At 35.9% G+C, this 11,497-nt stretch overlaps 1 long non-coding RNA gene across 1 annotated transcript; it reads left to right on the forward strand.

Moving 5' to 3' along the window:
- The first annotated feature begins 8,143 nt into the window (after window positions 1–8,143).
- On the forward strand, window positions 8,144–9,213 carry LOC119261880. The gene is made up of 3 exons (XR_005129240.1): window positions 8,144–8,179; window positions 8,383–8,492; window positions 8,614–9,213. It is a non-coding gene; the product is annotated as an uncharacterized LOC119261880 (long non-coding RNA).
- Window positions 9,214–11,497: the final 2,284 nt, after the last annotated feature.

Below are 11,497 nucleotides of genomic sequence, written 5' to 3' on the forward strand. Positions count from 1 at the left end.
GTGGAGAAATCTGTTTTCCAATAGGACAATGATTCCAAGTTCAAGACCAAAGCCGCTGCCAAACTGCTAAGATAAATGAGGGGAAAAAACGTTCAAATAAAAACTTTCATTTTTGTAAAAATAACTATAGAGAAATTACATATTATTGCTTTCACATCTTAGAGTTTCCAAACTGTGACTGAAAATGTGAGTATAAAAGATAATTAGTCACCTGTGTTACTTCATGGGTTTGATGTCTTCTAAGATGTGGTCAACAGTAAAAATAAAGAGAAACTCAGTGGGTGTGCCCTTAAATTTTTGAGGCACCAGGAATAATCCAGCACAATCTTAAACCCAAGAGCAGCCAATCACATGATGTGATACTTCAGCACAAGCACTTCCTGGGTGGGAATCTAATTGCTTCATGTAAAGAGCTAAACACAGAGACCATCTTCATACACAGAGACCACTGTGCTCCAGAATGACTCATCGTGTGTGAATGCATACATGCACAGGTGTGTAAATTATTATACTGTTTGTTTGCATGTATTTAACAATTTGGGTTACATGGACTGTCCCTCTTCTGTCTTCCTTAAGATGCATATGATCTTTTAGTCAGCATAGAGTGCATGACAGGGTGGATATTTTAGCAAGAGTGGGCATCTGTTGAACACATAATTTACTGTTAGCAAAGAGTTGAACTGTTCGAGGTGTTAACTGGTACAGTTGGCCCTGGGTTCCTCCTAATGCAGGACAATGCTAGACCTCATGTGGCTGGAGTGTGTCAGCAGTTCCTGCAAGATGAAGGCATTGAAGCTATGGACTGGCCCGCCCATTCCCCAGACCTGAATCCGATGGAGCACATCTGGGACATCATGTCTTGCTCCATCCACCAACGCCACATTGCACCACAGACTGTCCAGGAGTTGCATATATATATGCAATTAACAATGATATATATGGAATGAACATATTAAATATTAATATTATAAATATTAACATGAAAGGCACATTTATATATACAATGAACGCTGACATATCTATGGAATTAATCATAAAATTATCTTCTCATGTGTATGTGCATCGCATAATTTATATTTATTCATAAAGTCAATTCACACTGTTTTCAGCGCTAATAGTTACTGGAAATAAATTAAACTTTAATTTTACACTAGGCACTGATTTGGTCAACATTGTTGGGTCCTCTGCTGAATCGCGCGAATTTGCTCGCAAGGTTGTGGGAGGGAGAATCCTTAACAAGCCATGGCTGAAAGAGCTCGGGAGTTGGTTGCGTCTCTTCTCAATGACAAAAGGCTCATAGCAAATGCTTGTAGTAGTAGTGCTCCATGGCCGTCATTTGACCATGTAGAAGGTGAAGGTGAAAATTGTTTTTGTGACCACGGTCTTGGAATTCCCAAACGATATTAAATTTTACTTTCCTATAATATCTGCAAGCGTTTGCTTCGTCTCAGCCACATTGCACCAATGTTCATTCCATATATATCAAGGTTCATTCCATATATATAAATGTTCATTATATATATATTTGCCATATATATATATATATATATATATATATATATATATATATATATATGTACATATATATATATTATTTCTCAATGCATAAATCAGCTTGTTTTGTTTTTTGGTTAATGTGTTTTTTCTTGTCCACAAATTGCTGTTCTCTGCTCTCTGTGTGTTTTTAGTCAAGCCTTGTGAATATTAAGAGTGTTAAAAATGTTTTTAATAAGAGTTAATGTGTGTAAATTTTCCTCCGTTTCAGGTTTTTGACTGGACACATAACCTTTAGTCTGACACTGGCGACACATACAGAGCAAACATGTACAGTGTAGGAGTTCATTCAACACTGGAGATGTGGCTGTGTGATTAGGTCTGTTGGAAAATGTTCATGTTATAATAAGCTATTGTTCTGCATGCTTTCATATTGATTTATTTTTCCTGTCATGTATTAATCTTAATTAACTATTCAGGATCAGTTTTTTTTTGCTTATGCTTGAGGTTCCACATTTATTTCTGCTTTGATCTTCCACAAAGACTGAAAGCACAGTGGAGCAGCTCTCCAGAGCAGGAGTTTCCTGTTGTAGTTTCTCATAACTGCACTCACTTCAGAGAGACTCACACTAACACACAGATCAGCAATACCTCAGACTAAAGACTTTCATAAAGAAATTATTCTTTTTCAGCATATTAAGTCAATTTTTTAACAATGGTCACTAATGTTTGTAATGGTGTGTCAATATTTTAAGAAAATAAGTCATGGATTTGATATAGTAAGTCAATATTGATAAAATCAGTCAGTAATTTAAGACACTAAGTTAACATTTTAATATGATACCACCAGAAACAAAGAATAAGTAAAAATGATGAGGAAGGATTTTTAATGAGTGGAGAGGCTTTTTTCCTGTTTTTTTTTTTTTTCTTATCTGACATTTCACTTTATGCATATTTTATCATTTAATCCACACACAATCATTTATTCACATTTCAGTATTGTCCTATACTGTTGTTCAGCTTTGGAGCAATTCAGACTGACACTTTTCCAATATTTCAACAATCTCTGCTCCTGTAACCTTGACAATACTGCCCCCAAGTGGACAATGTGTTTCTCTAGTCTTAATAAAGATCCCCATATGTCACTGATATTCATCAGTGGTTCTCAGCTCCAGTCTTGGGAATCTACTGTCCTGCACAGTTTTCCCTGCCACAACACACCTGATCCAGCTCATCAAGCTCTTCGTAGCTGGATCAAGTATGTAGCTGCAGGAAATAGTAGAAATTGGGCATATTTTAAAATATAAACTTATAAAGAAATGTTCATGTATACATTATTAAACACTATACTAGACACTATATTTTGTCATCTAAAGATCTGAAGCTTGATATTCAGTACTGTACATATGCTGTACAGCTGCTGAAGCCTCAGGCAGTAGCAAAGCTAGTTTACTGGAACATCTTGTATTGATTGACTGTAAAATAAAGTGATGTGTATGGCAAAAAAGAACCCTTTTGGTGCTATATAGAACCATTTTCCAAAAAAGTTCTACATAGAATTGTTTCTCTTTCAATCTGAAGAACCATTTCATCATGAAAAGAATCGAGTTAGCATGCCAGTGGATCTTTGAGTGTTCATGGCTTTATATAAACCGTTGTCCTAACAGATGAACCCTTGACAAACCAAAGATCTACAGGTCTGATGTATTGGTATGCACTGGTATGATCATTCTAATTCACTGTATCTAGTGATGTGTAGATCCTATCATAGGCTCTCAAACTCACTGGGGGTGGGTGTGCAGCTGTAACAGACATGGAATCCTCTGAGAGTGTCAGAAAGTGGGGATGTGTGCTTTCACAGAAGACAGGCCTCATTTCTGACTTTTCCTCTTGCTGTTATTTTCTTTAACCATCATGTTCTTCTGTGCATTTCTGATTCTTTCAGTATTAACAGGTAAGAGATACTTTAAACTCCTGTTTTTCAGTTTATCATCAAAATTTCTGAACATTAGTGTTTCCACTTTCTTTTCTAACAGGTGACTCTTTTGAAAATGTGATAAGATCTTATGGGTCTGTTATACCTGCCAGAGATGGTGAGACTGTTACTCTCTCCTGCAACTACAGTGTTTCTCCATATGGCTTGTTTTGGTATCGTCAATATTCCAGATCCAAACCAGAATTCCTCCTCTCCACCACTGAATCTGGAGATCCTGTTGAAGCTGATTCATTAGCTCGGTTATCTGCTGTAGCTGATAGAAACAGCAAAGTGATGAACCTGACGATCTCCTCTGCTGCAGTATCAGACTCTGCTCTATACTACTGTGCCTTGAGGCCCACAGTGACAGGAAACCCAGCTACACTGTACAAAAACACTGTGTGGAATGAAACTCTGCACTTGGTCATGTATTTGTTGTTAATATATCACGTGTAACTTGATGATAATGTTGAATATGGTGGTTTAAAAACAAATGAACTAAGAGTAATTAATGGCCTGCATTTGTTGTGACTCATACCTGCATGAAGTCACTTTTGTTTTGTCTCAGAGAGCATTAAAATAACTATTACAAAAGACTTCAGACTTCTGCTTAAAGCTAGACTAAGTAAGCTTTGAGCTTTGTAGACCTCTCAGGGAAATGTGTAATTGCACACAAAGCAGTAGAACATTTTGAAAACAGTTGTACTTCAGAACCCACCACCCCATCATGTAGAGTGACAGATGGTCATCACACCCACCCAGAGAGAGAGAGAGGCCTGTTGTGATCTCTTTGACTCCTGGTCACAGACAGCTGTGGTATAACCAGGGATCAGACTCATGATCACCTGATGAGCACTTACAGGGTTTCACCACAGAACAGACGACATAGATTAGCCTTTTAAATTCTCCTCACTCAGTACTGCTACTTCTTTCAGTTTTAATAAAACAAATCTTACATTATGCAGCTTTAAATGATGAGCTTAAGATGATGAACTTAAAATTTATTGTGGAAAAGCAGGAAAGCGGGTGAAAATCCTCATGGCAGTATCATGTATTTAACTAAACTAAGCCCTGTGTTTGCACTTTGTCTTTGCTGGTCTTTGTATCGGTCTTTGTTTGATGTATGCTGTGGTTTGGTTTGTTTTGTTCTGTTGTATTCTGGTTTGTCTGTCATGTCTGCACCCCGTTCTATCCGTATTGGCTCTATGACCCTAGACCGTGATGACCCTGATTTTGGATTTGCCCTCAATAAAAGTCACTTACCTCCGCACATGCGTCTGCTACCTCACTCTGCGTTACATATAGTCTAAATTATAAGAGGTTATAAGAAACCAGGCATGACAGCAGTGTATTGTGATTGAGTGCATGAGCTGCATTATGGGTGGAGCTGTGTATCTCAGCAGAGAGCTACACTGATCCCATTCAGCTCTTACTCTGCTCTCAGTCACTTCACATCTCTATTAACATGCTGCTCTTTATCCTTTCTCTCCTAGCACCTCTTTTTCGGTAAGAACATTCTATTGATGTATTTTAACTGATGTAAGAAACTATGAGAAACATGTAAAAATAAAAATATCAGAAATTTTATATCTCAGATTCTTAAAGTTTTTTGAGGGATTCCAATGTTTTATTTTATTCAGTATTTTTACTATTTCTAGGAGACTCATCAGAACAGACAGTTGTGCCAGTTGTCGGAGAAATGCATGTTTCAGAGGGTGATAATGTTACTCTCTCCTGCACCTACAGTAGCAGCAGCACTAATGAGCCTCTTCACTGGTATCATCAGTTTCCCAGATCCAGACCAGAGTTTCTCCTGTTCATTTACACTCGAGGGGGTATGAGTGATCCTCTTCCTCCTCATATGTCTGCTGAAGTTGAAGAGAATAAGTATGCAAATCTGTCAATCTCATCGACCGCAGTAAGTCTGAAATGTTACAGACAAATAAAAACTCAGTTGTTTAGTTCAGTTTCATTAAAAACATAAGGTAAATATGTTTTATTTAGATTAGTACATCAAAATCTGTTTACAGAACAAAACAGTTGTTCTGTATTGAACTGATGGCTCAGTTCTTAGTTACAGACACTCTGCCTGTCACATGCTGCAATACTTCAGCACAAGCACTTCCTGTTTGGGTGTCCAAGAGTCTAATTTTCTCATGTAAAGAGCAAAGCAGAGAGACCACTTTCATACACAGAGACCACCTTCATACACAGAGACCACTGTGGTCAAAAATGACTGTAATCATACTGCACATGGAGAGATACATAACACTTTATTTCATTATAGCATCAGGTAAACTAATAATTAATGTACACGTAGATCGACATGCAGTTACAGTTGCAGGTGATAAACATTTTAAACTGTTTTATTTTCTTAATTCAGGTGTTTTTGCAGATACAATTGGTTCAAAGGAGGAAGATGCCAACATTGTTAATAAAGAAGCAGATTGTTTCTCTGAAATGCTCATATGAGTAAACCAGTACTTACATTTGGCTTTACTGGTACAGAGAGTGTGTTAATGAAGCTCCAGATTATTTACTGTATAAAGGAGCAAAATCACACAGTAGTCTCCCCACTTATCCTCGACTTGAAGCAACAACAACTGATACATATCCTGAACTTATTATTAACTAAAGCTATCAGACTCTGCGCTCTACTACTGTGCTCTTAGAGTAGACCCAGTGATACAAAGTCCCTGAGAGGCTGTACAGAAATTTATTTCCTTATTACACCATGATATCAGTGAACCACAAACCCAGACAAAGACACCACTAACACTTATTTATTTATTTGAAACGAATGAAACGATATTTTCTAAGTTGTATTGACTCCCCTGCTACACTGTTTTCCCTGACATTGTGGTGAACTCTGCAAAACTGCAAAACAGTTCAAACAGCTTAAAACATTAAAGTTCATACCGATAATCAAGTTTTAATCTCAGTAAGCTCAACATTTTCAAGTAAAGACGATCACTAAACTCATTGTTTTTCATTTAATATTTAAGGAGCTTCTGACGCAATGCGCTCCTGCATGCCTATTGGTTAAAACCATCTAATTAGGATACTGGGATTTCTGAACAAACATGGCGGACAGTGCGGCTGGTGAGGGAAACCTGGTTTCTTAGCAGTTCTTTTTTTAAAACACTTCATTTTCTCCCTTTAACTAGATAAGTACATGTTCTGCTCTAAACACTGATATAATTTGCGGTAAGAAACGTTGTTGTTTTTATTAAAGTAGCTAATTTGAATTGCGCGCGTTTTTGAACTCCAGCGCGTGCGCCTCCTTATCAGCCGAGAGAGAGAGAGAGAGAGAGAGAGAGAGAGAGAGAGAGAGAGAGAGAGAGAGAGAGAGAGAGCTGCTGAAGCCTCAGAGTGAAATACTTGTACCAGTGGTCTTCATTTTCCTCACAGCGGCTCTTCTCATGCTTGGAATTGTAATTTGGTGAGTATTTTTTAAAATGTTTTAATTGTAGTTCGTTTTTGAGGTAAACAAAATGTGTAGTTTGTCCGTTTACTTTGCCTGTAACTTGGCTTGTCGTGACATGTAACAGCTAGGTAGGTTAACTTGCTAAGCTAGCGTTAGCTAGCTAGCTAACGTTAAAGAGAAACGTTATCTAAACGTCTAGATACCCATAGCAGTTGTTAATGTCTAAACTTGGTAAAACTTTAGTTACTTTCTTGGTAATTTAGACTGTGTTTAAACATGTATTTCCCCTATCTGCATTTAGTTTGAGTAAGTTTGATATTCCTGCACTGACAACAGAAAATGCAAATAGTAGGCTAAAGCAGAGGCTAAACCTTAATTCTTTTTGCAGTGTGTTCCTTTAAAATGGCCTAATGTTGATGTAGTTACTGAAATATTTGTTTTATTATCACTTTGCATGCTTATGGATTTAATGATAAGAGCAGATGCGTCGATGTAAATGCAATTCATTGGTGCTTTTGATTTTTTTTTTTAATCATTACAAAAAAAAAATCATGATTCTTTGGTATTGACTACTGTAAACACATTGATACATTTGTTGCATTGTCAAAGACATCTGTATTTTTGTGTGCATGAACAGGAGGGTGCACTAAAGACGAATGTGTGTCCAGCCCCTAAAAGATAACTGCATAGGTAAGTCTAATGAGTATTAATTAAGTGCTAATTTTGTGAGCAAATGCACTCTGTCCAACAATAGAGCATAGAGAAATGCAACAGTTCAATTTGACCTGTACTCTTTTCTGAAACAATATTAGACAGTACAGAATCCGTAAAACCCATGTTTAGAAAATAAAGAAACTTTTAGAAATATAGAGCTCCAAGTTTTAGCTTTTTGTCCATTGGCTGGTTGTCATTATGTCAGTTTGTTTGTACTGGCAGATATGGAGTGGAAATGCAGGTTATGTGGTGCCTTCTCTGATACTCGTGGCAAGTTACTTGATCATTATCGTTTGCATAATTTGTACTAATTTTAAATGCAGATTGTAATGTGTTGTAAAAAGAACAAATTGTACAACTGAACATTAATCTAATTTGTATTCCTGTTGCTGTATGTTTAGGTTTGTGCAGAATTTCACAGGATCATAAATATCAACTTGCAAAGCAAGTTCTATGCAGAGTTGGACAAGCATACAACAAAACTATTGGCTGTCTACCGGCAGAAGGCTGCACGTACTGGCAAGACTGCTGAAGCTCTGAGGAGCATATTTAGTGCTTATGATCTTCTGGTAAGAGACCACATTTGGTATTAATTTTAACGAAGATATTGCACAAAATTTTCTGCTTTGCTGTGTTTTTCCTCTGCTTCTGTTTTTTCCTCTGCTTCCCATGTTTCTTCCTATCCTGCATCTCCGCCTGCTTCTGTTGTTTCACTCTAATCCATCTGCCTCTTCTCATTCCCTCATCTAAAGAGTTTCACATCTATTTACAGGAGTAATGTGATGTTAACCACAGATGTACTGTTGCACTTTGAGCCCTCCCTGTGTTTCTTCGTATTCATGTTTCACATTTGAAGACATCCCACCAACACCACTGAATCTGGTATGCTTAGTTCTGCTTTGGAAGTAAGCATAAGTTGGAAGAAAGAAAAGAAGAAAGAAAAAATGGAATTATTTTTGTATGTGTGTTTGCTATTTGTTTGTTTATTTAATTTATTTTCCAGGCTGAGAAAGAGAGTGAACCGGACATTGCAGACTTTGGTCTTCATTCACCATGCTGAGAAGACCAACTGAGAAGACCAGAGTTCCCGTGTTCATTTCAGCCCGGCAAGGTTTGCCATTGTGCTGGAAGGTGATATTGTCCTGAATGACCTTTCGTATTTGGCTGATGCTTTTCTCATGTTAGTTGGTTTAATGTATGCGTTAAACATCAGCTATCCAAAAGAACTGACCCACACCTTCAACTTCATTTAGAAAGCCCTCATGGGCTTGGATGACTTTAAACCACTAGCTCCCAGGCTGCTAAATCTAAAAAATGATCTGCTAGGGAGGGTGGAATTGGCAAATGATTCGGTCCCTCTTGATGGGACCTTTGTAGGTCTTGCATTTTGTAAATGTCTGTTGATTCATCACCTTTCTGTGCTCCTGTTTGTTAAACCTGCTGTTGTGTTAAGTTTGTTTTTGTTGTGTTGGAAATTCACAAATATGTTCAGAAAATGAGCTGGTTTGTGCTGTTTAAAGTGTGTTTATTTATTTATTTATTTTATTGTTGCAGTGGAACAGGCCATTGGACACAGAACTGTTGCTGCACCAGTGCATGTTTACTAAGGGCTTACCCAAACAGGCTTAACATATTTTTGTTTAATACTTTTTCTTTATTTTATTTTGTTTCATGGAAATACTTTTTTCCCTTTCTTGTATTCAGAGCATCCCTATTAATACAGAGCTAGGCCTGTTGTGATTATTATATTTTATTGGACAATATACTGCCCCAAAGATTATTGCAATAGTTGATAGTCATTTTAAGGCTAATTTATGCGAGTGAAAATGTAATAGCATGATAATGCAATTAAACTCTTTTTAAAGAGCAAGTACTTTTAATAATTACTAATATTAAGAAATTGTGATTGAAATATAAATGAATAAATAAATCTAATTATACACAAGTAAAGCAAATAAAATAAAACCAAAAAAGGTGACATACTGGCTCATTCTCATGTGCTCTATTCATTAAACCCAATGGGCAATATTGAAGCCTGCAAAAATTGAGGTCATGATTTTTTAGATTTTTTATTTATTTATTATTTTTTTGTACCATTAGTCAATAATGTGATTGTGACAAGCCTATACAAAGCCATACATTTTATTTGTTTATTTTTGTTTAAAGTGTTTACAGTTTATGCTTAAATGTGTTTTAACTTCAGCGAGAAGTTTTATTGCACCTAAGCAGGTATTTTATATATTTGTTGAAATTACTGTTTATGGGGTATTGTGTAAATGTACCCAATAGTTTGCATTTGTTAAAATAAAAAGTTAATTTGAGCAGATTCAGGTTTCCTTGTTTTATTTATTTTTTCTGAAGGTATTTTGAGTTAAGTTTACTCAATTACTTTGTGGTAATTAGTTTCCTCAAATATTTTAAGTTATGTATTAGACATATGAGTATTCGCTAGTTGAAATGTTTGAGTAAATGAAGAGTCTGTCTGATATAATATTTTTAATTTAAACTTAATACAACTTTTTGAGTATTCCAAAATAATAAAATATGTTTTGAGTTCATTAAAATTAACTTGGTATAGTTAAGAAAACATTTTAACATTAAGTAGAATGTATACAGTTATTTTAAGTAAAGTTACACTGAATTTAAATAATTCTAAAAATGTAATAATATTGAGTAAAAGCTAATCAGTTTTATGAAGTTCAGTGCACATAAAGACTTTATAGTCTTTGCACTTGAAACAAAAGAGTTTGTCTACTTAAATGCTTTGTTGTAATCAGTTTCCTCAAATGTTTTAGTTATCTGAACTTATTTGGGTTTACAGTGTACCCTGAGAGAGATGCGGCTTAGAAACTGTGTGTGTGTGTGTGTGTGTGTGTGTGTGTGTGTGTGTGTGTGTATTGACTCCACACCCCTTCTCGTCTCCAGGCTTTTCATGTTATTGTTCTGTTTTAAAACACACACTTTTCCACTGGGAAAACCTTATTTAAGGTACACAATTGGACCATAAAACCGCTGTTGTACCTTTTAAGACAACATTTCCATTGTTTGTACCTTCATAAATTAAAAATGTACTGGCAAAGATATTTTTTTATTTCTAACAGTGTACTATCAACATGTTTGCTTCAAAGGATTTCAAAGTCATGTTTTTACCTCAAGTGAACATAGAATAGGTTAACAAGGACTTGTTAAAATGATCAATTTCAAAAGAAAATACAACTTAATTAATTTAAATTAGTCAGCAGCATTTCATTGTAAAGGATGTTTATTTTTTAACTGATTCTGAGTGAACAACAAATGAAAATGTTCTGTATTCTAAAAACACACCAAAGTTCCTTGGTCACTGAATATAAACAGGAACAAAATCTGCTTAAAGCTAAATCACTAAATCACCTCAGGGAATCACATACAAAGTTAAGAGGCTATTAAGATGTGTTGAGAAACACATGATCTGCCTCTCATTGTGTGACAGGTGGATTTGTGTGTCCCACCTACATTTTGTATAAAACTGACCAATGGACACTCAGGAGATCACCAACTCAAGTCATCTCTAATGAAATGAATATTGTGTTTAATATAGTGAATTAAAGTTACATCGCTGGACTTTTTTTAGCTACAAATTATCTATGTATCTATTTATCAATCAATCTGATTGTTTGTTTGTTTTACGTGTAATCATTCAACTATTAAAGATTCATTTGTTTTAGCTTATGCTTGTGGTTTTACTTTAATTTCTGCTTTGATCTTCCACAAAGACAGAAAGCTCAGTGGAGCAGCTCCCCAGAGCAGAAGATTCCTGTTGTAGTTTCTCATAACTGCATTCACTTCAGAGAGACTCACACTAACACACAGATCAGCATTAGAGCACTGAGAGCTTAAACACACTACTG

This window comes from Pygocentrus nattereri, chromosome 2 (assembly GCF_015220715.1).
Source record: "Pygocentrus nattereri isolate fPygNat1 chromosome 2, fPygNat1.pri, whole genome shotgun sequence".
Taxonomy (NCBI): Eukaryota; Metazoa; Chordata; class Actinopteri; order Characiformes; family Serrasalmidae; genus Pygocentrus; species Pygocentrus nattereri.